General features: G+C 43.3%; 1 protein-coding gene across 3 annotated transcripts in view; it reads right to left on the bottom strand.

Annotated features, from left to right (window-relative positions):
* LOC101050040 (transport and Golgi organization protein 6 homolog) overlaps positions 1–26,031 on the bottom strand; it is a 151,224-nt gene that overhangs the window by 6,993 nt on the left and 118,200 nt on the right. The window lies entirely within an intron of this gene.

Raw genomic sequence — 26,031 nt, 5'->3', positions numbered from 1 at the left:
ACCCAGGAGGTGGAGGTTGCGGTGAGCCGAGATCGCGCCATTGCACTCCAGGCTGGGTAACAAGAGCGAAACTCCGTCTCAAAAAAAAAAAGAAAACATCACATATCAATCCCTTTGGCAATGAGACCCAAATGACTGTGTGAGAGAGAACTCTTTCTGTTCTGATCGCAGGAAAATAGCTATGCATTTTAGTATGTGGTGTAACAGATTAGATACAGAGAAGGTAAAAGTGAATTCAAACGGGCAAGAGTTCACAGAAGCATTCTGAGCTTCATTTGGAGGCAAGGTATAGAATATTGGTGAATTAACTAAAAAAAATGTTAGGCCGGGTACAGTGGCTAATGCCTGTAATCCCAGCACTCTGGGAGGCTGAGGCAGGTGGATCACCTAAGGTCAGGAGTTTGACACCAGTCTGACCAACATTGTGAAATCCTGTCTCTACTAAATACAAAAAATTAGTTGGGTGTGGTGGCGGGTGCCTGTAATCCCAGCTACTTGGGAGGCTGAGGCAGGAGAACTGCTTGAACCTGGGAGTGTGCCATTGCACTCCAGCCTGGGCAACAACAGTGAAAACTGTCTCAAAAAAAAAAAAAAAAAAAAGGCTGGGTGCAGTGGTTTACACCGGTAATCCCAGCACTTTGGCAGGCCAAGGCGGACAAATCACAAGGTAAGAAGTTTGAGACCAGCCTGGTCAATATGGTGAAACACCATCTCTACTAAAAATACCTGTAGTCCCAGCTACTCAGGAGACTGAGGCAGGAGAATTGTTGAACCCAGGAGGGAAAGTTTGCAGTGAGCCAAGATTGCACCACTGCACTTCAGCCTGGGCAACAGAGTGAGACTCCGTCAAAAAAAAAAGTTATTACAATAACTACATGTAACAAACAGACCATCAACTTTGTCAAATAACTGGTCTTCCCCCACCAAAGACTTCCTTTCAAAAGCCACAAACATATTTTGATCAAAACAGCATTGACTTCAAAATGATCCCACAGCGTGTTGCTCAGTGATTCTGTAGAACTTCGGCAGTAAAAGTAGTTTGGGTGTCGTGTACTTTTACTTAGTACTCTTGCATAACAGGAAAGTCAGTCTAATTCTAAAATGTCTTTGCTAACTGGCTCTATCCCAGGAAACTGCTAAGTCATTCTTCAAAACTAACCTGCCTCATTTCTCCTGGGCAGACAACAACCTCCCAAAATACCCATGGCAACCCGGAAAACCACCTACTCACTCGAAACTCACAGGTATTTCTGCCAACAAAACTGTAAGAAACACAAAAACCCACACATTGTATAATTGCATTGAAATGAAATGTTCAGAACAGGCAAATCTCTACATAGGGAAAGTAGATTTAGTGGTTACCTAGGGCTGTGGTAGTTTGAGAAGTGGGGAATGACTGCTAATAATTACGAAGTTTCCTTCTGGGGTGATAAAAATATTCTAAGACTGGGGTCCCCAACCCCCAGGCTGAGGACTGGTACCACGTATGGCCTGTTAGGAAAGGGCCCGCATAGCAGGAGGTGAGCAGCAAGGGAGCATTACTGCCTGAGCTCCAACTCCTGTCAGATCAGCAGAGGCATTAGATTCTCCTAGGAGTGTGAACCCTATGGTGAATTGTGCATGCAAGGGATCTAGGTTGTGTGCTCCTTATAAGAATAGAAAGTCTGAGGCCGGGCGCGGTGGCTCAAGCCTGTAATCCCAGCACTTTGGGAGGCCGAGGCGGGTGGATCACGAGGTTGAGAAATCAAGACCATCCTGGTCAACATGGTGAAACCCCGTCTCTACTAAAAATACAAAAAATTAGCTGGGCATGGTGGCACGTGCCTGTAATCCCAGCTACTCAGGAGGCTGAGACAGGAGAATTGCCTGAACCCAGGAGGCGGAGGTTGCGGTGAGCCGAGATCGCGCCATTGCACTCCAGCCTGGGTAACAAGAGCGAAACTCCGTCTCAAAAAAAAAAAAAAAAAAAGAATAGAAAGTCTGATTATCTGAGGTGGAACAGCTTCATCCTGAAACTATCCCCACCTTCCCCACACTGCCCTGTCCATGGAAAAACTGTCTTCCATGAAATTGGTGCGTGGTGTAAAAAAGGTTGGGACCACTGTTCTAAAATTCCAGCCTGGGCAACATAGCCAAACCTCATCTCTATGAAATTTTAAAAAATTAGCCAGATAGGCTAGGCGCAGTGGCTTACACCTGTTATCTCAGCACTTTGGGAGGTGAAGTGGGCGGATCACTTGAGGTCAGGAGTTTGAGATCAGCTTGGCCAACATGGTGAAACCCTGTCTCTACTTAAAATACAAAAAATTAGCAGGGCATGGTGGTGCATGCCTGTAATCCTAGCTACTTGGGAGGCTGAGGCAAGAGAATCACTTGAACTCAGAAGGCAGAGGTTGCAGTGAGCCGAGATCATGCCATTGCACTCCAGCCTGAGTGACAGACTGAGACTCTGTCTCAAAAAAAAAAAAACAAAAAAAAAACACCAACCACCAAATTAGCCAGACATGGTGGTGCATGCCTGTAGTCCTAACTACTTGACAGGCAGAGGCAAGTGGGTCACTTGAGCTCAGTAATTCAAGGTTTAGTGAGCTAGCATAACACCACCGCATTCAAGCCTTTCTGACAGAGGGAGATCCTGTCTCAAAATTTTAAAAACTTCTAAAATGGCTGTAGTGATGGTTACACACTCTGAAAATAAACTAAAAACCAGTGAATTATCTCTCTCTCTCTCTTTCTTTCTTTCCTTCTTTTGATGGAGTCTCACTCTGTTGCCCAGGCTGGAGTGCAGTGGCACAATCTCAGTTCACTGCAACCTCTGTCTCCTGGGTTCAAGTGATTCTCCTGTCTCAGTCTCCAGAGTAGCTAGGACAAGAGGCGCATGCCACCATGCCCAGCTAATTTTTTGTATTTTAGTAGAGATGGGGTTTTACCAATGTTCGTCTGGCTGGTCTCGAGCTCCTGACCTCAGGCAATCTGCCCACCTTGGCCTCCCAAAGTGCTGGGATTACAGGTGTGAGCCACTGCACTTGGCCTCATTTTTTATTTTGGAATAATCACAGCTCACTGCAGCCTCAACCTCTCAGGCTCAAGTTATCTAAATCTGTTTTGGTTGCCCCTGCAGGGTGAGAGTAGAAAGAGGGGGAAAATGAATTGTTACCTTACTTGAGTAGAAAAGAAAAGTGTTTTGCATTTCATAGAATGTCTTTTATTCATAAGAAAATGGTGTGTTACATTTAAAAGTCTAAATTCTGTGGTAAGCCAGAAATTCTACTCTAGAAATCTATACTAATAGGTATATTAGCACAAGCAGGAAATTACTTATGTACAAAATCATCACCGTAGCACTATTCATAATAGAAAAGACTGGAAACAAAATAATAGTATGTTTTTAAAAAACTGTCATGAAATTCAATTCTAAGATCTGCTGTTAAGAAAAAGCAAGGTGAATTCAACTATTTGTGTACAAAGGGGAAATACACACTCATCGAATAATTGTGGAAGGATACTCAAGAAACTAATAATTGAGCCGGGCGCGGTGGCTCAAGCCTGTAATCCCAGCACTTTGGGAGGCCGAGGCGGGTGGATCACGAGGTCGAGAGATCGAGACCATCCTGGTCAACATGGTGAAACCCCGTCTCTACTAAAAGTGCAAAAAATTAGCTGGGCATGGTGGCACGTGCCTGTAATCCCAGCTACTCAGGAGGCTGAGGCAGGAGAATTGCCTGAGCCCAGGAGGCGGAGGTTGCGGTGAGCCGAGATCGCGCCATTGCACTCCAGCCTGGGTAACAAGAGCAAAACTCCGTCTCAAAAAAAAAAAAAAAAAAAAAGAAACTAATAATTTTGATTGTTTCTGGGGAGGGAAACTGGGTGACAAGTGGATAAGAGAGAGAGAGATTTTTATTTGTGTATATTTTGTATTTTTGTATCTTTTTAGTAAATTTTTTTGACCTTTAATTTTAGTTGACAAATAATTATACATATTCATGGGGTACATGGTGATGTTTCAATATATGTAATATAGTGATCAGATAAAGTCGGGGTAATTAGCACATTCATCATCTCAAATGTTTATCATTTCTCTGTGTTAGGAACATTTTGAATGACATAAATAAATATAAATGTAGGCCGGGCGCGGTGGCTCAAACCTGTAATCCCAGCACTTTGGGAGGCCGAGGCGGGTGGATCACGAGGTCGAGAGATCGAGACCATCCTGGTCAACATGGTGAAACCCCGTCTCTACTAAAAATACAAAAAATTAGCTGGGCATGGTGGCACGTGCCTGTAATCCCAGCTACTCAGGAGGCTGAGGCAGGAGAATTGCTTGAACCCAGGAGGTGGAGGTTGCGGTGAGCCGAGATCGCGCCATTGTACTCCAGCCTGGGTAACAAGAGCGAAACACCGTCTCAAATAAATAAATAAATAAATAAATAAAAATGTAAAGAAATCTGGATAAATTTAAAAATGTATCTTTAAACATTTTTTAAAAATTTGTCTTTCAAAGTAGAACAGTCTCTTTTAGAGGTAAAAATGTAAAAAGAATTACAGCTAACGTAGCGGAATGACCACAAACATTTGTATCCTCTTTCTCCTGAAATCTTACTAAAGTGACAAGGTGTAAAAAAGGTATGAACCCACAACCGAGGAAAAAGACAATGGGATAGGTGTCAAAGGCTGAAGTCTGGGTAAACAGAACAAAACTAGAGCAAAATTATAATATGTACATGATAGAGTTGCTGGATCTTTGGAAAATATATCAGTAAGTACACAGAAAAGGAAGCAAATGTGCAGGGAGGGTTGACGACTGCACTAGGATCAGCAGTGAATAACATCCACATAGTTAGCAGTAAACATTGCCCAACGATTTAGCCAAAAATTGCAATGGGAAATGGCAGAAGTTGTTTGAGCACGTGTGTACTGTGAAGGTGCACTAAGTCCACATCTAACATGTAGAAAGTGAGTAAGTCATGTCCAAAATTTTTTAAATCAAGAGAGATGTGTTTAAGCATTTTATTTAGAAAGAGAGAAATAATTATTAGAAGAAACTACTTTAAATAGGAGGGGTATGAAGATGGCAATTTCTGGGGATTGGAATGAGGAGGTAAAAAGTAAGGGGCTGGGCATGGTGGTTCACACCTGTAATCTCAGCATGTTGGGCGGCTGAGGTAGGCGGATCACTTGAGGGTCAGGAGTTCAAGACCAGCCTGGCTAACATGGTGAAACCTCGTCTTTACTAAAAATACAAAAATTAGCAAAAATTACAAAAATTAGCCAGGCGTGGTGGCCCACGCCTGTAATCCCAGCTACTAGAGAGGCTGAGGTGGGAAGATCACTTGAACCCAGGAGGTGGAGGTTGCAGTGAGCTGAGATTGCACTGCTGTACTGCAGCCTGGGTAACAGAGTGAGGCTCCATCTCGGGAAAAAAAAAAAAAAAAAAAAAAAGGCCGGGTTTGGGAGGCCGAGGCGGGTAGATCACGAGGTCAAGAGATTGAGACCAACCTGGTCAACATGGTGAAACCCCGTCTCTACTAAAAAAAATACAAAAAATTAGCTGGGCATGGTGGCGCATGCCTATAATCCCAGCTACTCAGGAGGCTGAGGCAGGAGAATTGCCTGAACCCAGGAGGTGGAGGTTGTGGTGAGCCGAGATCACGCCATTGCACTCCAGCCTGGGTAACAAGAGCGAAAACTCCGTCTCAAAAAAAAAAAAAAAAAAAAGTGGGCGGTGGGGGGGCAAGGACAAGCTTTTTTGACTCTTCTTTTTTTTTTTTTTGAGACGGAGTTTCGCTCTTGTTGCCCAGGCTGGAGTGCAATGGTGCAATCTCAGCTCACCACAACCTCCGCCTCCCGGGTTCAAATGATTCTCCTGCCTCAGTCTCCTGAATAGCTAGGATTTACAGGCATGTGCCACCACACCCAGCTAATTTTTTATTTTTAGTAGAGACGAGGTTTCTCCATGTTGGTCAGGCTGGTCTTGAATTCCTGACCTCAGGTGATTTGCCCACTTTTTTGACTTTGTAAAGAGTATGTTCAAAGTAATCTATAAAAATAAGTGCATTTAAATTAAGAAAATGCGTATTAATCTCTAGAGGAAGCTCTAACTCAAGAGAATAATGAATGATGCTTAAGAGACGTGGGAAAACACAAGGAAATTTTCCTTCTGATTAAGAAAAGAGAATCACCAGTCTGTGATTGCCCTCTCTTGCAGATCTAAGTCACAAAGAAAATAAAGTACTCTAAAGAGAAGGAAATACCACCCTTTAGCAGGATACTTCAGTTGCTACACAGGTGAGACCTTCTATTATGATGGAAACTAACAATAATTTCAGCTCTAAGAATTCAGGAAGTTGCACAAACTGGGGAAATTGGTTATTAAATCAAGGAAGTATGGGGAACTCAACTGAATAGCTGGGCTGTCTTTGTAATTAGAGAAAATGATAATGTCGAGCATGCCAATTTGATATTTAGTTTCTCTAAAGCTCCAAAGTTGTGTTAACTGTGGAAAGGCCCCAACAAATTTATAAAGATTCAGGATGAGTGAATGTTACTTAGGCCTGGGGAAAAAAGCAGGGTTAAAGAGCTACTGAAACATCCTACTAAAGGGTGGTATTTTCTTCTCTTCAGAATTCTTTATTATCTTTGTGACTTAGAGCTGCAAGAGAGGACAATAACAAATTGGTGATTATCTTTTCTTAATCAGGAGGAAAATTTCTCTTAACCATCACTGACTGTTTTCTTGAAAATTTGTAAGAACCACACCCAGTCTGTCTCTTTAAATCAGGATCCAAATAATATATCTGAACACTAAGATAACGCCAATATATTTCCTTAAGGTATTTTCTAATTCCCATTTTGGAGAGAAAAGTAAAAACATGCAAATAATCTGTATTTACTGACAGCCATATTTACTGGAAGCCATTTGGATCATGAAATATTTTTTTTTTTTTTTTTTTTTTTTTTTTTTGAGACGGAGTTTCGCTCTTGTTACCCAGGCTGGAGTGCAATGGCACGATCTCGGCTCACCGCAACCTCCGCCTCCTGGGTTCAGGCAATTCTCCTGCCTCAGCCTCCTGAGTAGCTGGGATTATAGGCACGCGCCACCATGCCCAGCTAATTTTTTGTATTTTTAGTAGAGACGGGGTTTCACCATGTTGACCAGGTTGGTCTCGATCTCTCGACCTTGTGATCCACCCGCCTCGGCCTCCCAAAGTGCTGGGATTACAGGCTTGAGCCACCGCGCCCGGCCTGAAATATTATTATTATTATTATTATTATTATTATTTGAGACGGAGTTTCACTCGTTACCCAGGCTGGAGTGCAATGGCGCGATCTCGGCTCACCGCAACCTCCGCCTCCTGGGTTCAGGCAATTCTCCTGCCTCAGCCTCCTGAGTAGCTGGGATTACAGGCACGCACCACCATGCCCAGCTAACTTTTTGTATTTTTTTTAGTAGAGACGGCGTTTCACCTTGTTGACCAGGATGGTCTCAATCTCTTGACCTCGTGACCCACCCACCTCGGCCTCCCAAAGTGCTGGGATTACAGGCTTGAGCCACCGCGCCCGGCCAATATTATTATTTTTGAGATGTAGTTTCACTCTTGTTGCCCAGGCTGGAGTGCAATGGTGTGATCTTGGCTCACCAAAACCTCCATATCCCAAGTTCAAGTGATTCTCCTGCCTCAGCTTCCCGAGTAGCTGGGATTACAGGCATGCATCACCATGCCCAGCTAATTTTATTTTATTTTATTTTATTTTATTTTGAGACGGAGTTTCGCTCGTTACCCAGGTTGGAGTGCAATGGCGCGATCTCGGCTCACCGCAACCTCCGCCTCCTGGACTCAGGCAATTCTCCTGACTCAGCCTCCTAAGTAGCTGGGATTACAGGCATACGCCACCATGCCCAGCTAGTTTTTTGTATTTTTAGTAGAGACGGGGCTTCACCATGTTGACCAGGATGGTCTCGATCTCTTCGACCTCGTGATCCACCTGCTTCGGCCTCCCAAAGTGCTAGGATTACAGGCGTGAGCCACCGTGCCCGGCCACCTGGCATATATTTTTAAAGAAGTTAAATTTTGTAGTTTTAGTAGAGACGGGGTTTCTTTATGTTGGTCAGGCTGGTCTGGAACTCCCAACCTCAGGTGTTCTTCCCGCTTTGGCCTCCCAAAGTGCTGAGATTACAGGCATGAGCCACCATGCCCAACAGAAATATTATCAATAAATAAAAACATCACAGCAAAGACACTAATACTGAATGTTTTCAATATGCCATGCATAGCCCTAAGTACTTTACATGCATTCATCCATTAATGTTCCCAGCCATCCTTTGAAGTAGATACCACTCTAATTTCTTGAGCAAGAAGTTGAGGTCCAAAGAGTTGAGGAACAAAGAGGGGAAATATGGCCTCAGATGACAAAGCTGCCATGTGGCAGGGCAGGACTGCAAACCTGCGTGCTCGATCACTCTGCTACATGACAGCCCACCTGGCAGCAGTGCCTTGGAGAAAATAAGTACCGGAATCATACTAGCTTTGCAAATCCTAACCCTCAAGATAGCAAACCTCACAGTTTCAAGTATTAAGGTCAGCCTGAGTCCAAAAAAATCTCCTTCCTCATGGACTCCAAGGTCAGCATAAGGAGAGGAACTCTGCTTCCTACGTGCACAGCCAGCATCCTCCACTGGGGCTAGCTGGGCTTCACAGGGACTGCTTTGTTCCTAGTTGATATCTTTGTTTAGCATGTAGAAAAGGGAGGTAGTGATGCTAATGAAATTCACGAATGATTCTCACTTGAGGTGCTGCCAACATTAGGGATAACGGAAAAGCCATATGAAAGAAAATGGAGCACTTGGATTTTCATGAGTTTCAGTTTTCTAACCAGTGATTCTCAAACACCTCCACTCCACAACATCTTTAGAGGCTATTGCAAGCCCCCTAAATCTCTTGTTCTACTACATTCAATCAAATAAAATAAAACAAATTCAAAAACACAGCTGGGCGAGACGGCTCCTGCCTGTAATCCCACCACTTTGGGAGGCTGAGGTGGGTGGATCACTTGAGGCCAGGAGTTTGAGACCAGCCTGGCCAACATGGTGAAACCCCGTCTCTAGTAAAAATAAAAAAATTAGCCAGGTGTGGTGGCACACACTTGTAATCCCAGTTTCCAGGGAAATTGAGGCAGAACTGCTTGAACCTAGGAGGTAGAGGCTGCAGTGAGCCAAGATCGCATCACTGCACTCCAGCTTGGGTGACAGAGACAGAGAAAGACTCTAAAATAAAATAAATTGAAAAACAGCACTGGAAAGTTTATAGTCAGTCTTGCTGGTCTGCTTCTATCAAATATCTGTCGATGAATCCAGAGGGGAAAGAGTGAGAGAGCAGAAGTCATGAAAACTGTGCCTTAAGAACACCATGATTAATCAATGGGTTCTGGAGATGTTCAGGAAAAAAAAAAAGCTGCCCTAATACTGACTGAAGGCATAAACAAGGGAAAGCCAACGGTAATTACTGCTATACTGAAAGTAATCACTGCCCTAAGTATTCAGTGAAACTTACAATTCAGCTGATCACGGTTAAGAAATAAAGAAGCCAGGTGTCATTCATTTAATTTTCTTTATGTAGCTTTCAATGAGTGAAAAAGCATAAATATTCTCTTTATGCTATCAAAACAAAACAAAACAAAACAAAAACAAACAAACAAAAAAAAAAACAGCTACCGGTAAAAAGAAAAGAGGGGCTTCTGATATCCAAGAAAATAATGGGTACTTCTCTGTCAACCAAATTTAGGTAAAAAAACAAAACCTTCCTCACATCTCCTAAAAACCCTGAGATGGGTGGTCGGGGTAGGAGGAGAACCACCTGAACTTCAGGTTTATTTTTTCCCTAAGTTTTCTTCTGACATTTCACCTCAAGCCTATGCAAGAGAAGCTGCACAATCAGCAAAGCTGACTGACCTGTCAGGTTCTCACTAGTAGAGAAAAAAGTCAAAGGCTCCCAGGGGGAGTTGCCACCTGACCTAAAGTTCTGGCAAGACAGGGCTGATCTTTCACATCCTCCAAGCGTCCTCAGAAAAGCTTGGTGGGCTAGGAGATGTGCCCTGTGTCTGGGGCACCAGTGACAGAGGCATGGTGGAAACTTGCTCAGTTCTCCTTTTTTTCCTTATTTAAGCCTAAGAGATATCTTCATGAGACGATTAGGCAAGTCTTTGTGATAGGTGCTCTAGGCTAGCAGTGGCTTGGAAAAAGTGATCATTGTAAAATGAGTAACCATGATATGCAGGACTTAAAACTGTAGTGCCACATGGAAACCAAACAGAGCTATTATAAAAACCTTCCAAAGAATTTTTTCTCTCCTAAAATATGAAAATACACACTGCCTATAATTTCAAGGAGTTATCCAACCTAATCAGGCACCCTCTAGGGTTCTACACAGGGGTTAACTTGACATTAACCCGTCAGGTTAAAAACCTGTGTTTAGTGAGATATAACAGGACACATATATATATATATTTTTTTTTGAGACGGAGTTTCGCTCTTGTTACCCAGGCTGGAGTGCAATGGCGCGATCTCGGCTCACCGCAACCTCCGCCTCCTGGGTTCAGGCAATTCTCCTGCCTCAGCCTCCTGAGTAGCTGGGATTACAGGCACGTGCCACCATGCCCAGCTAATTTTTTGCACTTTTAGTAGAGACGGGGTTTCACCATGTTGACCAGGATGGTCTCGATCTATCGACCTCGTGATCCACCCGCCTCGGCCTCCCATAGTGCTGGGATTACAGGCTTGAGCCACCGCGTCCGGCGCTGCAGGACACATATTTTTTAAATTTAGAGACAGGGTCTTACTCTGATACCCAGGCTGGAGTGCAGTAGCATCATCATGGCTCACTGAAACCTTGAACTCCTGGGCTCAGATGATCCTCCTGCCTTGGGTTTCTGAGTAGCCGGGACCACAGGTAAGCACCACCACACCCTGCTAATATTTAAGAAATTCTTTGTAGAGACAGGACCTTGCTATGTTGGCTAGGCTGGTCTTGAACTCCTGGTCTCAAGTAATCCTCCCCCATCTCAGTCTCCCACAGTGCTGGGATCACAGGTGTAAGCCATTGTGCTCAGCCTGGACACTTAAAAATAGAGGGAAAGCCTCTAAAAAAAATTTGTTTCTGCAATCAAAAGAATAGCTTTTTTCTTTTTGTTTTCTTTTTTTTGGGACAGGGTCTCATTCTGTTACATAGGCTGGAGTGGTGCAGTAGTGTAATCTTGGCTTACTGCAGCCTCGACCTCCTGGGCTGAAGTGATCCTTCCACCTCAGCCTCCTGAGTAGCTGAAACTACAGGTGCGCACCACTACTCCTGGCTAATTTTTTTTTTTGTGAGATGGAGTTTCACTCTTGTTGCTAGGGCTGGAGTGCAACAGTGCAATCTTTACTCACTGTAACTTCCACCTCCCAGGATGAAGTGATTCTCCTGCCTCAGTCTCCCAAGTAGCTGGGATTACAGGCACCTGCCACCATGCCCAGCTAATTTTTGTATTTTTAGTAAAGATGGAGTTTCACTATGTTGGCCAGGCTGGTCTTGAACTCCTGACCTCAGGTGATCCTCAGCCTAGGCCTCCCAAAGTGCTGGCATTAGAGGCATGAGCCACCATGCCTGGCCACTCCTGTCTAATTTTTCCATGTTCTGTAGAGATGGGGTTTCAACACATTGTCCAGGGTTGGCTTTAACTGCCTCGGCTTCCCAAAGTGCTGGGATTACAGGTGTGAACTACCATGCCTGGTTTAAGAGGTTTTTTTCTTGATGGAATAAATAATACATGGTCATGTTAAAAGATTCAAATACTACAGAAAAGTATAAACAACAAAGTAAAATAAAAATTACTTAGGGGGATATGGGAAGACAGCACAGTGAAGGATAAGGAGAGTAGGTTTCTTTTTTTTTTTTTCTGAGACGGAGTTTCACTCTTTTGCCCAGGCTGGAATGCAGTGGCGAGATCTCAGCTCACTGCAACCTCCATTTTCTGGTTTCAAGCAATTATCCTGCCTCAGCCTCCTGAGTAGCTGGGATTCTAGGCACCTGCCACCATGACTGGCTAATTTTTGCATTTTTAGTAGACACAGGGTTTCACCATGTTGGCCAGGCTGGTCTTGAACTCCTGACTTCATCATCTGCGTGCCTCAGCCTCCCAACATTCTGGGATTACAGACATGAGCCACCATGGCCGGCCAGAAGAGTAAGTTTCTTTTCAGGATAATAAAAATATTCTAAAGTTGACAGGGGTAATAGATGAACAACTCTGTGAATATACTCAACACCATTGTATTATACATGTTAAAAGGGTAAATTGTATGATATGTGAATTGTATCCCAAGAAAGATTTTTTTTTTTTTTTTGAGACAGTCTTCTCTGTCACCCAGGCTAGAGTGCAGTGGCCCAATCTCGGCTCACTGCAACCTCCGCTTCCTGGGTTCAAGCGATTCTCCTGTCTCAGCCTCCTAAGTAGCTGGGATTACAGACGCGTGCCACCACGCCCGGATAAATTTTTCAGTAGAGACAGGGTTTCACCATGTTGGTCTTGCTGGTCTCAAACTCCTGGGTTGAAGAGAGCTGCCCACCTCAGCCTCCCAAAGTGCTACAATTACAGGTGTGAACCACCGTGCCTGGCCTGGCCATTCTTTAAATAAATATATACACATATGTTTTACTGTGGACAACTTGGTTTTAAGTCTTTTTTTTTTTTTGAGACAGAGTTTCGCTCTTGTTACCCAGGCTGGAGTGCAATGGCGCGATCTCGGCTCACCGCAACCTCCGCCTCCTGGGTTCAGGCAATTCTCCTGCCTCAGCCTCCCGAGTAGCTGGGATTACAGGCACGTGCCACCATGCCCAGCTAATGTTCTTTATTTTTAGTAGAGACGGGGTTTCACTATGTTGACCGGGATGGTCTCGATCTCTTGACCTCGTGATCCACCCACCTCGGCCTCCCAAAGTGCTGGGATTACAGGCTTGAGCCACCGCGCCCGGCCGGTTTTAAGTCTTTTTTAGGGTGGGATGAAGGAAGCTTACTCCCCCAGCTGGCTTGGCTTTTACACTAGATAATCTGAGGTGGTGTCCAATGATAACATTTAAAACTCTAATAGAATATTATTACTTGGAATGGTAGAAATATAAAGAATATCTTTTATAATTTACTTCAGTTAAAAAGAGGGGGAAAAGGTCAATTTTTTAAAAAAACAAAACAGTTATATCAAAGTATATCAAAGTAATTTGCAGCTTTGAAATAAGTCAAAGTTTGGAAACAGCTTTAGAATATAGGGAAGAATTTCTTCCATGTATTCACATACTTATAAAGTACCTACTATGTGTTGGGTACTGTCACTAGGTTATAAAAATATAATAGGACAATGCCTGTCTAGAGAGAGGAGACAAATTAGTCAATGATCACAAGACAGAGTGGTTAATACTGCAAGTTCTGGGCATAATGAAGGCTTAGGGGTAGAGGAATGAAAAAAGGCTGTGGGATGGGTGGGGCTTCCTGGAGTTGGAGAGGTAAGTGATGTTGCAAAAAGCCCTAAAGTTCTTCAACTGAGGGCTGTCCCTGCGACCAAGAAGTATTTGCATAATGATTCAGTACAGAAAAGAAGTATTTGCATAATGATTCAGTACAGAAAAGATTTCATAGGCTTTCTTTTTTTTTGAGACAGAGTTTCAGTCGTTACCCAGGCTGGAGTGCAATGGCGCGATCTCGGCTCACCGCAACCTCCGCCTCCTGGGTTCAGGCAATTCTCCTGCCTCAGCCTCCCGAGAAGCTGGGACTACAGGCGTGCGCCACCATGCCCAGCTAATTTTTTTTGTATTTTTAGTAGAGACGGGGTTTCACCATGTTGACCAGGATGGTCTCGATCTCTTGACCTCGTGATCCACCCGTCTCGGCCTCCCAAAGTGCTGGGATTATAGGCGTGAGCCACCGCGCCCAGCCTTCATAGGCTTTCTTAAACAGTACTACTATAGATACTCTTCTAAACTTCTCAACATTTTCTTTTTCTTTTTCTTTTTTTTTTTGAGGCAAGTTCTCACTGTTACCCAGGCTCGAGTGCATTTGCATGATCTCGGCTCACTACAACCTCTGCCTCCCAGGCTCAAGTGATCTTCCTATCTCAGCCTCTGTTTAGCTGGGACCACAGACACATACCACTATGCCTGGCTAATGTTTTGTATTTTTGGTAGAGACAGGGTTTTACCATGTTGCCCAGGCTGGTTTCAAACACGTGAGCTTAAGCAATCTGTCCACCTTGTCCTCCCAAAGTGCTGGGATTAAAGGCATAAACCACTACACCTGGCCAAATGTCATCCCCGACTTATTATTTTTTTTTTTTTTGAGACGGAGTCTTGATTTGTGGACCAGGCTGGAGTGCAGTAGTGGCACAATCTTGGGTCACTGCAACCTCTCTCTCCCGGGTTCAAAAGATTCTCCTGCCTCAGCTTCCTTAGTAGCTGGGATTACAGGCGTCACCATGCCCAGCTAATTTTTGTATTTTTAGTAGAGATGGGGTTTCACCATGTTAGTCAGGTTGGTCTTGAATTCCTGACCTGGTGATCTGCCCGCCTCGGCCTACCAAAGTGCTGGGATTACAGAGATGAGCAACCATGCCCTGCCCAAAATTCACCCTTTTAATGTGTATAATTCAGTGGATTTTAGTATGGTATATTCACAAAGCTGTGCAACCAGCACCACTATCTAATTCCAGAACATTTTCACCACTTTAAAAAGATACTTCCCTCCCATTAGCAGTTACTTCCTTTTTTGTGCCCAAATCCCCCAATCCTAGACAATCACAAATCTATTTTGTTTCCAAAGATTTATGCTTGTCCCTTTGGTTGCAAATCTTTTTAAATTATGCTTTGTATTTTAATTAAGGTTGTTTTTGACATAAATGAGCTGTTTTTTGTTTTTTGTTTTTTGTTTTTTGTTTTTGTGATGGGGTTTCTCTATATTGGGGATTTTTTTTTTTTTTTTTTTTTTTTGAGACGGAGTTTCGCTCTTGTTACCCAGGCTGGAGTGCAATGGCGCGATCTCGGCTCACCGCAACCTCCGCCTCCTGGGTTCAGGCAATTCTCCTGCCTCAGCCTCCTGAGTAGCTGGGATTACAGGCATGCGCCACCATGCCCAGCTAATTTTTTTGTATTTTTTTTAGTAGAGACGGGGTTTCACCATGTTGACCAGGATGGTCTCGATCTCTTGACCTCATGATCCACCCGCCTCGGCCTCCCAAAGTGCTGGGATTACAGGCTTGAGCCACCGCGCCCGGCTTATTTATTTTTTTTTTGAGACCGAGTTTCGCTCTTGTTACCCAGGCTGGAGTGCAATGGCGCGATCTCGGCTCACCGCAACCTCCGCCTCCTGGGTTCAGGCAATTCTCCTGCCTCAGCCTCCCGAGTAGCTGGGATTACAGGCACGTGCCACCATGCCCAGCTAATTTTTTGTATTTTTAGTAGAGACGGGGTTTCACTATGTTGACCGGGATGGTCTCGATCTCGATCCCTCGACCTCGTGATCCACCCGCCTCGGCCTCCCAAAGTGCTAGGATTACAGGCTTGAGCCACCGCGCCCGGCCTAACTTTCGTTATTTTTAGCAGAGATAGGGTTTCATCATGTTGGCCAGGCTGGTCTTGATCTCCTGACCTCAGGTGATCCTTCTGCCTCGGCCTTCCAAAGTGTTGGGATTACAGGCATAAGCCCCATTGCCTGGACTATATAATAGTTATTTTTATCTGAGTTATCTCATTATTACTGGAAGTGGAAGGCAGAGATCTATTTTTTTTCTAGAATATGTGTAGTTTGAATTTAAGATTTGATGTTTTAATCTACCTGAAAAATATGCTGCATGTTAAGGTTTCTTTGTATTAGTAACAGTATATCAGACTTTCCACTGATAAATTCTATTATCCTAAACAAGTATATTAACTCCCAAATCCTTCTCCTTTATACTGATGTTTCACTGAATAATTTAAATTGAATTTATTTTCACATTTTCACATATAATTTTTGACCCAGTGACCCAACTGAACATCTCAGTATCTTAATAAGTGTTGCAAGTAACAGCTTCTAATAAGCACAAGTGAAAGATCAAACACCACTGTGCCACTGCAGTCACAGCGAGGAGTAGAGCAGGATTACTGTGTGAGCTGTTATTTTCCTTGTATATCCCCTGTTATGAATGGCATCTGGGTAGATACATTCTGGATGAAATTCTGCTGCTAGCTTAACCATTTGGTTGCTGAATTGCAAGACAAGTAATAGATACGTTCAATTTTATCTAATTAGTATTCTCTGACTTAATAATTTTGCAAACTGAATCACTTTACAAACTAAATATAGACAAGTTATTATTATGGTCTGGTTTCTAACCAACTATTTCATTAAAAAAAGCTCCACTTGGGAAAAACAGCTGTTTGTCAGTGAGGTTTCTGCTGTCATTATATAATTTCACAGTGAAAAAGCCATGGTCACTCTGTGCTAAAGTAATCCCTAGTTGTGAAAAGGTCAACAGGGGGTATTATACCAAGGGAAGCCATCTGTTTCAGTCTGTACTAGTCCCTGAACCTTGTTATCATGAAACAATTCAGTTTCCCTAAACAGTCATGTAATTTAAAAAACATTCTCTTCCTATAAAAGCAATACATGTTCATATTAGAAAATGTGAAAAATATAAAAGACACAAAGAAGAAAACAAAAATCACCTGAGTTTTTGATGCCTTCATGTTGGATCTCATTTGAAAATGGATTCCACTGCTAAAAAATTACTTAAAACCCACTGGCCTGGGGCCGGGCGCGGTGGCTCAAGCCTGCAATCCCAGCACTTTGGGAGGCCAAGGCAGGTGGATCATGAGGTCAAGAGATCGAGACCATCCTGGTCAACATGGTGAAACCCCGTCTCTACTAAAAATACAAAAAAAAATTAGCTGAGCATGGTTGTGCGTGCCTGTAATCCCAGCTACTCAGGAGGCTGAGGCAGGAGAATTGCCTGAACCCAGGAGGTGGAGGTTGCAGTGAGCGGATATCGTGCCATTGCACTCCAGCCTGGATAACAAGAGTGAAACTCCGTCTCAAACAAAAAAAACAAAACAAAACAAAACAAAAAAAACAACCCACTGGCCTAAAATAACACCATAAGGTTTTACCTTCTTTATGTGCAATTAGGACAGTTTTTCATAATGGTTAAGGGCTGTGTGTTGGACAAGCATGCTCAGAAATTTGTACAGGTATCCAAACATTCTCATTGTATTTCATGCAAGACTGAGTTCTCCATCAGCGGTGAAAAGGTGAGGAAGGGTGCGCATGTGGTATCACACATGAAACGTGGTATAAAACTTTCTCGCTAAGCAGGTATATGGTCTGACAGTGATTTCTCAAATCTTTTTTTTTAGTTTCTTTTAAGCAGCAGAACTTTGCTTTTCCATGAAATCTTAAGAGGGCTTGATGGGGCTGGGTGTGGTGGCTCACGCCTGTAATCCCAACACTTTGGGAGGCCGAGGCGGGAGGATTACAAGTTCAGGAGATTGAGAAAATCCTGGTTAATATGGTGAAACCCTGTCTCTACTAAAAATACAAAAATTAGCCAGAGCGTGACAACTTAAGTTGGAGTGTAAAGAAAAAAAAAAAATTAGCCAGGTGTGGTGGCACACACCTGTAATTCTGGCTACTCAGGAAGCTAAGACAGGAGAAACCGGGAGGCGGAGGTTGCAGTGAGCCAAGATCGTTGCCACTGCACTCCAGCCTGGGCGACAGAGTGAGATTCCATCTCAAAAACAAACAAACAAACAAAATAGAGAGGGCTTGATGAAAGAGAGAAAAGCAGAGTCATCTGGTTAGAGTGGGTTGCCTGATGCTCCAAGCCCACTCACCCACCCCCTCCTCACTGATCCTAAGGGTCTGGAGGGCACAGGTGTTCATGCAGTTCTTGTCTCCTGCTCCTCCCTGTCACAGTCCTGCTACTTTGCTGTTTCACATCCTGCAACACTCTTCCTTCCCTCCTTTTTTCTTTTTTGAGACAGACTCTCACTCTGTCTCACAGGCTGGAGTGCAGTGGTGCGATCTCAGCTCACTGCAACCTCTGCCTTCTGGGTTCAAGCAATTTTCCTGCCTCAGCCTCCCGAGTAGCTGGAATTAAAGGCACACAACATCACACCCCAATTTTTTTTTTTTTTTTTTTAAGTAGAAACGAGGTTTCACCATGTTGGTCAGCTTGGTCTTAAACTCCTGACCTGAAGTGATCCACCGGCCTTGGCTTCCCAAAGTACTGGAATTACAGGCATGAGCCACTACACCCAGCCTCCTTCTCTTCTTTACTAGGTTAATACCTAATTACCCACAGATCTTAGCTGATGGGTCACTGCCTCCTTCCCCTCACTGTCAGGGAAAATGTCCCTAAAACATGTTTAGTGAATCAAAATACATCTTTTTTTTGTTGTTGTTGTTTTTTTGTTTGTTTTTGTTTTCGTTTTGAGACGGAGTTTCGCTCTTGTTGCCCAAGCTGGAGTGCAATGGCGCGATCTCGGCTCACCGCAACCTCCGCCTCCTGGGTTCAGGCAATTCTCCTGCCTCAGCCTCCTGAGTAGCTGGGATTACAGGCACACGCCACCATGCCCAGATAATTTTTAGTATTTTTAGTAGAGACGGGGTTTCACCATGTTGACCAGGATGGTCTCGATCTCTTGACCTCATGATCCACCCGCCTCGGCCTCCCAAAGTGCTGGGATTACAGGCTTGAGCCACCGCGCCCGGCCTCTAAATACATCTTAATTTCATGGTTTCTGGTGCTCATTTCAAGTCCTTCTCCTTCTATTCTTTTTTTTTTTTTTTTTTTAAAGATAGACTCTGACTCTGTCTCCCAGACTGGAGTGCGGTGGTGAAATCTCTGCTTACTGAAACCTCCGCCTCCCAGGTTCAAGCGATTCTCCTGCCTCAGCCTCCTGAGTAGCTGGGACTACAGGTGCCCACCACCAGACCCAGCTAATTTTTGTATTTTTAGTAGACACAGGGTTTCACCATGTTAGCCAAGATGGTCTCGATCTCCAGACCTCATGATCAGCCCACTTCGGCCTCCCAAAGTGCTGGGATTACAGGCATGAGCAACAGCGCCTAGGCAGCGGACCTCCTCCTGTTCCTATAGACTCGCTGTCTCAAAGGCAGGTTTTGCAATGAATAAGGCAGTGTGTGATACCTCCAGGCAGAGTCAGTTGCTTAAATGTCTACTTTATAAGCTATTAAGGAGATGTAAGTATCTTCCCTACAGAACAGTTATTTAAATTTTGCCCTAGAGCCACCCTTTCTCTAGCAAAGTTAAAATTTGAAGGGAAGTTAAACAGGATGAGAGAACACCATGTACCTTTTCTTTAGAGCACTGTCAAAACCACGTTTTACATTTGTGTAATTTTTATCATTTGTTCTTCTCTAACTGTAAACTCCATGAAGGTAGGACATGACTGTTTTTCTCAGCGCCGTACCTAGTTCGGCACCCTCAAACATAGCAGTGCTCAGTAAATATCTGTTGAGGCCAGGTGCGGTGGCTCACGCCTATAATCCCAGCACCTTGGGAGGCTAAGGCGGGTGGATCACCTGAGGTCAGGAGTTCAAGACAAACTTGGCCAGCATGGCAAAACTCATCCCCACTGAAAATACAAAAAAATAGCCAGGTGTGGTAGTGGGTGCCTGTAATCCCAGTTACTCAGGAGGCCGAGATAGGAGAATCACTCGAACCTGGGAAGCAAAGGTTGCAGTGAGCCAAGATTGTACCACTGTACTCCAGCCAGGGAGACAGAGTGAGACTCTTTCTCAGAAAATAATAATAATAATAAATATCTGTCGAGAGAATAAATAAACATTTTAAGCCATTAAGGAAAAATATCCCAGTACTTTGGGAGGCCCAGGCAGGCAGATCACAAGGTCAGGGGTTTGAGACTAGCCTGGCCAACATAGTGAAACCCCGTCTCTACTAAAAATATGAAAATTACGGCTGGGCGCGGTGGCTCAAGCCTGTAATCCCAGCACTTTGGGAGGCCGAGGTGGGTGGATCACGAGGTCAAGAGATCGAGACCATCCTGGTCAACAGGGTGAAACCTCGTCTCTACTAAAAATACAAAAAAAATTAGCTGGGCATGGTGGCGTGTGCCTGTAATCCCAGCTACTCAGGAGGCTGAGGCAGGAGAATTGCCTGAACCCAGGAGGCGGAGGCTGCGGTGAGCCGAGATCGCGCCATTGCACTCCAGCCTGGGTAACAAGAGCGAAACTCTGCCTCAAAAAAAAAAAAAAAAAAAAAAAAAAAATGAAAATTAGCCAGGTGTGGTAGTGTGTGCCTATAACCCTGGCCATTCAGGAAGCTGAGACAGAGGAGAATCGCTTGAACCCAGGAGGCAGAGGTTGCAGTGAGCCAAGATTGTGCCATTGGACTACAGCCTGGGCCACAGAGCAAGACTCGTCTTGAAAAAAAAAAAAGCGTACACTAAGGAAAAAAAACCTACCTAAGGGCCAAAGATATTATTTTACAATTCTATTTTTCTCCCTATTTAAAGGTTATCGATAGTGGAAAATAAAAGTTGAATACACAGTGCAAAAGTGATTCTAAAACAGCTTTTTCCTAAGAAAGAAAAACCTTAGCAATCATGTCCCAGCAGGTGGACAGAATGACCTAACTAGGTCTTTGGTAGCTCAAGGTCTATGATTCATTCCCTGAGGCTCAATTCATTCCCAACAATCAATCCTCCTCAGGGGCACCAGAGATACCACAAGGTCAGGAAACAAAAAAGCCTAACGTAAAAATCTAAAAATGAGCTGCCAAAACTGTACAGACACCATTTAAGTATACTTTTTCTACCACTGCCAAGATCTCAACGTGACCGGGTGGGGGTGGAGGTGGGTAACTGATGCTTCATTCAGTTAAAAATATTAAAGTTATGACTCAGCAACAAAAGGAACTATGTCAGAGTTAATAAAAAATATAATTGGGCTTACTAAGTGTGTGAACAACTTCAAGGATCATCTTAATCACATCTGGTAAGATCAGGGATTTTAATTTGCATGTGAGATGAAGGGTGACATAGGCTGCTTGCCCTTTAGTTGGGGAGGGAAAAGAAAAAGAAGGGTGCCCACCCCTCCACCCCCCGACCCCTCTGATACTGAAATGTGGCTCCAGTAAAACCATGGATTCCATAGAGTGTGGGATGCTGAACTTAAGGAGAAATCTGAAGAGGGACTTGCTGTTTTACAAGTTCTGTTACTACTCTGTCCTCCTTAACTTGCCTTCAAATTCCAACTTTACTAGAGAAAGGGTAGCTCCAGGGCAACATTTAAATAACTGTTCTGCAGGGAAGGTACTTAGACCTCCTTAATAGCTTATAAAGTAGACATTTAAGCAACTGACTCTTTACCTGGAGTTATCTCACACTGTCTTCTGGGTCGTGAATCCTGCCTTTGTGACAGCTAGTCTATATGAATAGGAGGTGAATGATTTTAAATGAGCCCCAGAAACCATGAAATTAAGAAGTATGTAATTGCTTCACTAAAAATGTCATGATCCACTGGTTCCACAGCTTAATTTTACTATCTGCAAGTGCAGAGGACATGGTGTTTCAACAAAAGTGAGAAAATGAAATGAAGAAAGGGAGGAAGTACAGAAGTGTATAAGGGCCTTGGCTTTGAAGTTGAATCTAGCCTCCATCACATACTGGTTGGCCAACCAGTAACCTCCGAGCCTTGGGTTTTTTGTCTAAAAAATGGGAGATGAAGATACTGACTCCCATCCCTCGCCTTCATGCCCATTTTGCTCCACTAACAACCTGAACTACTTCCCTTTCTTTATACTTTATATTTGCCCCATTATTTATTTTTTTGAGACAGGGTCTATGTTACCCAGACTGGAGTGCAGCTGTGTGATCACAGCTTGCTGCAGCCTTGACCTCCTGGGCTCAAGTGATTCTCCTGCCTTATCCTCCACAGTAGCTGGGACTACAGGCAGGCACCACCATACCTGGCTAATTTTTAAAACTTTTGTAGAGACAGGGTTTCGCCGTTTTGCCCAGGCTGGTCTTAAATTCCTGGGCTCAAGCGATTGCCCACCTTGACTTCCCAAAGTGCTGGGATTACAGGCGGCAGCCACGGCATCTGGTCTGGCCCTACTCCTAAACATCTTCCTACCTTTGCTTTTCCCTCAGCTTCAATCCCCTCACACTCATTTGACTGTCTAAATCCTGCCCACCCATCTTTCATAGTCCTGAGAGCTCCATAAAAAAAAACAGTATTGTTCTGAATTTTTAAAGTTAAAAGAAAATTTCTTTTTGACAGAGTCTTGCTCTGTCACCCAGACTAAAGTGCAGTGGCATGATCTAGGCTCACTGCAACCTCCGCCTCCCAGGTTCAAGTGAGTCTTCTGCCTCAGCTTCCCGAGTAGCCGAGATTACAGGCACCCACTACATGCCCAGCTGATTTTTGTATTTTTAGTAGAGACGGGGGTTTCACCATGTTGGACCAGGCTGGTCTCGAACTACTGACCTCAGGAGATAATCTGCCTGCCTTGGCCTCCCAAAGTGCTGGAATTACAGGTGTGAGCCACTGTGCCTGGCCTTTAATTTTTTTTTTTTTTTTTTTTTTTTTTTTTTTTTTTTTTGAGACGGAGTTTCACTCTTGTTACCCAGGCTGGAGTGCAATGGCGCGATCTCGGCTCACCGCAACCTCCGCCTCCTGGGTTCAGTCAATTCTCCTGCCTCAGCCTCCTGAGTAGCTGGGATTACAGGCACACGCCACCACGCCCAGCTAGTTTTTTGCATTTTTAGTAGAGACGGGGTTTCACCATGTTGACCAGGATGGTCTTGATCTCTCGACCTTGTGATCCACCCGCCTCGGCCTCCCAAAGTGCTGGGATTACAGGCTTGAGCCACCGCGCCCGGCCTTTTAATTTTTTTAAATTAGTTAGTTTTAGTATATTTACCAGGTTGTGCAATAATCACCACTATCTAATTCCAAAACGTTTTCATCTCCTCACAAAGAAACTTCATATCCATTATCATCACTCTTTATTCTTCCAAACCCACATGCTCTAACAACTATTACTCTACTTTCTGAATCTATACATTTGCCTGTTTTGGATATTTCATACACATAGGAACCATACAGTACATGGCCTTTTGTGTCTGGCTTCTTTTCCTTACCATATTTTTAAGTTCATCCATGTTCCAGTTTGAATTAATGCTTCATTCCTTTTTATTGCCAAGTAATATTCCACTGTGTACATATATCAGATGTTATGAATCCATTCATCAGGTGATAGATATTAATATTTATGTTGTTTCAATTTTTCAGCTATTACTAATGCTGATGTATATAAAAATATAAACTTTTGTGTGAACATATGTTTTCATTTCTCATGGGTATGTACCTAGGAGTGGAACTGACAGGTCACATGATAACCATGTTTAACCTTTTAAAAATGGCCAGACTATTTTTCAAAGCAACTGTACCATTTTACATTTCCACTGGCAATGTAAGAGGGTTCTGATTTATCCACATCCTCATAATTTGTATTATTTTAAAGTAAGGTTTTTTTTTTTTCTTTTGAGGTAGAGTTTTGCTCTTGTCTCCCAGGCTAGAGTACAATGGTGCAATCCTGGCTCACTGCAACATCCACTTCCCGGGTTCAAGTGATTCTCCTGCCTCAGCCTCCTGAGTAGCTGGGATTACAGGCATGTGTCACCACACCCGGCTAATTTTGTATTTTTGGTAGAGATGGGGTTTCTCCATGTTGGTCAGGCTGGTCTCGAACTCCTGACCTCAGGTGACCCACCCACCTGGACCTCCCAAAGTGCTGGGATTACAGGCATGAGCCACTGTACCTGGCCACCCAGGATTGATTTCGGAAGCCTGGTGAAACACTAATGACCAACAGCAGGAAGAAGGGTGGGTGGTATGTGAGATAACACATACTAATAGTCCATGTGGAAGATGAGTTTCAAAGATACACACAGAGATTGCTTAAAAATTAATACTTGACACATTGCCAAATAAGCAGAAACAAAACAAAAATCAAGCATGAGGTCAGCATATTATTAAGTTATAAACAGGGTTGATACACAGTGAAACAATTTTCCATAGGTAGGCCTGGTTCTCCTATACTTAAGACCACTAGGAAACTTAGCCCTTACATCTTGGAAACAGAAAGAATGAAGGTACTATGATTGATTATTTTTCCATGTGGCAAAAATGTAGACTTCAGAGCCAGAGACACAAATCCAAATCCTGATGTTGTCATGACGTATCTGAGTCACTTTGGGCCAGTTACTTAACATTCTTAAGGCTCAGTTTTCTCATCTGTAAAATTGGGAGAATAACTCCTAACTTGCAGGGTTGCTGTGACTAGCACATAGACACTCAATAAATGCTAACTTCTGTCATAATAAATGACAATAATTACTTACTGTCATTTCTCTTTACATCCAAGGCGATCTTAGAAAGTGAAAATAGCTAAGAGTAAAGCAGATAGTTCATCTTTTACTTACATGTCAGTACTAAACTATTAAATATTCTGATACAAATTTGAATGTATCAATCTTTGACTGATAGAGGGAACCACTGGACAGATATTCCAAAACATAAGCTAGTGTAAGGAGAAGGAAGGGAGGCATATATATATGTGTATATATATATATATACACACACAAAACCTGGACTGTAGTAAGATAAGGTACAAGAGTCTGGGAATCCCTTTAAAATGGCTTGGTCCCAACTCCACCACGCTCTCAACTTTTGTGACCGTAGGCAAGTCAATTCTTCTGTTATAAAAGATGGGGTGCAGGCCAGACACAATGGCTTATACCTGTAATCCCAGCACTTTGGGAGGCCAGGGTGGGCAGATCACTCGAGGTCAGGAGTTCGAGACCAGCCTGGCCAACATGGTGAAACTCCATCTCTACTAAAAACACAAAAATTAGTCGGGTATGTTAGCTTGTCCCTGGAGTCCTAGCTACTTGAGAGGTTGAAGCAGGAGAACTGCTTGAACCTGGGAGGTGGAGCTTTCAGTGAGCTGAGATTGCACCACTGCCCTCCACCTTGAGTGACAGAGTGAGACTCTGTTTAAAAAAAAAAAAAGATGGGTTATAGTATCTATTCTTATTATATTTCAGGCTGTTGACAGAATCAAAGCTTTCTAGATAATTAAGCATGACTTAATTTTAAGAAATATTATTGATAATCATAATACATCTTTTAAAATTTTAAACACACAACAACATGACCAATTTCTATAATCATTTGAAAGTTCTAGAGAAAAAAAACAGGAAGTTCTAGAGAAGTAACCTAGTATATTTGGGGGGAAATAAGATTAACAGGCCAAGAACATGTTTCAAATTATTTGCTGGGTAATCTTGAAACTTAATTTGTCTAGGCCTCAGAATTTTCACCTATAAAATGGGGATATCTCACAGCACATCCACAAATTAAAAATTTATTATAGACCTAAATGTGAGAGTAAAATCTATACAACTCTTGGAAGTAGCACAGAAACAAATCTTCATTATCTTGGGCTAGGCAATGATTTGTTAGAAATGACATCAAAAGTACAAGCAATAAAAGAGAAATAAGGCTGGGTGCAGTGGCTCACACCTGTAATCCTAGCACTTTGGGAGGCTGATGCAGGCAGATTACTTGAGCCCAGGAGTTCGAGACCAACCTGGACAGCATGACAAAATCCTGTCTCTAAAAGAAATACGAAAAATTAGCTGGCCATGGTGGTGTGTACCTGTAGTCCTAGCTACTTGCTACTTGGGAGGCTGAGATGGGAGGTCAAGGCTGTAGTGAGCCTGGGGAGGCCAAAGCTACAGTGAGCCAAAATTGTACCACTACATGCTAACTTGGGTGAGAGTGAGAATATACCTTAAAAGAAAAAAAAAGAAGAAGAAAGAGAAATTAGACTTCATCAACAGTAAAAACTTTTGTGTTTCAAATGACACCTTATGTAAGAGAAAAGACAATCCACACGATGGCAGAAAATATCTGCAAATCATG

This window comes from Saimiri boliviensis (genome assembly GCF_048565385.1).
Source record: "Saimiri boliviensis isolate mSaiBol1 chromosome 1 unlocalized genomic scaffold, mSaiBol1.pri SUPER_1_unloc_4, whole genome shotgun sequence".
Taxonomy (NCBI): domain Eukaryota; kingdom Metazoa; phylum Chordata; class Mammalia; order Primates; family Cebidae; genus Saimiri; species Saimiri boliviensis.
The sequence above is the reverse complement of the archived record's forward strand: the minus strand, read 5'-3'. Positions and strand labels throughout refer to the sequence as shown.